At 38.1% G+C, this 785-nt stretch overlaps 1 non-coding gene across 1 annotated transcript; it reads left to right on the top strand.

Moving 5' to 3' along the window:
* The first annotated feature begins 469 nt into the window (after positions 1-469).
* On the top strand, positions 470-576 carry LOC138379253 (U6 spliceosomal RNA). Its single transcript, XR_011232034.1, has one exon. It is a non-coding gene; the product is annotated as a U6 spliceosomal RNA (small nuclear RNA).
* The last annotated feature ends 209 nt before the right edge of the window (positions 577-785 follow it).

The raw sequence follows: 785 nt of genomic DNA, 5'->3' as shown, positions 1-785 counted from the left end.
GATCTCTTTCATGTTACCCCTTTATAGTTACTTATATGTTACTCCTTTCCTCCATACCATCTTTAATCCCTGGAAAGCAGTAATTTGTGTTTCCCATCTCTATAATTTTGTCATTTTGAGAATGTTATATAAATGGAGTCATAAAATAGTGACCTTTTGAGACTGGCTTTCTGCACTCAGCAAAATGTCATTTAGATTCATCCAGGCCATTGTGTGTGTCAATAGTTTGTTCCTATTTATGGCTGAGTAGTATTCCATGGCATGTATATTCCATGGTTAGTTTAACCACCCACACATTGAAGCATATCTGCACTGTTTCCAGTTTTGGGCTATTACAAATAAAGATACGAACAATGGTGTACAGGTTTCTGTACAGACATCAGTTTTCATTTCTCTGGAATAAATGCCCAGGCGTACAATTGCTGGGGTTGTTATGGTAGTTACATGTTTAGTTTTTAAAGAAACTGTTGTGCTCACTTCGGGAGCACATATACTAAAATTGGAATGATACAGAGAAGATTAGCATGGCCCCTGCGCAAGGATGACACGAAAAATAAAATTAAAAAAAAAAACTGTAAAACTATTTTCCGGAGTGGATATACCATATTGCATTCCCTTCAACGGCCTTCTGGTCAGCCGTCTTTCCTTTCCTTGGATCCTAAGGTTCTTAGCCAGTCTGGCCTTCTCCCCACTTTTCAGACTCTTCTTATGTCTCTTTTACATATAATATTGAAGGTTTACTAGTTGTACTTAGCAGTACATCTGCCCAGAAGCGGAGTTCTCTG

The sequence above is a fragment of the Eulemur rufifrons genome, chromosome 30 (assembly GCF_041146395.1).
Source record: "Eulemur rufifrons isolate Redbay chromosome 30, OSU_ERuf_1, whole genome shotgun sequence".
In the NCBI taxonomy this organism is placed as follows: Eukaryota; Metazoa; Chordata; class Mammalia; order Primates; family Lemuridae; genus Eulemur; species Eulemur rufifrons.
The sequence above is the reverse complement of the archived record's forward strand: the minus strand, read 5'-3'. Positions and strand labels throughout refer to the sequence as shown.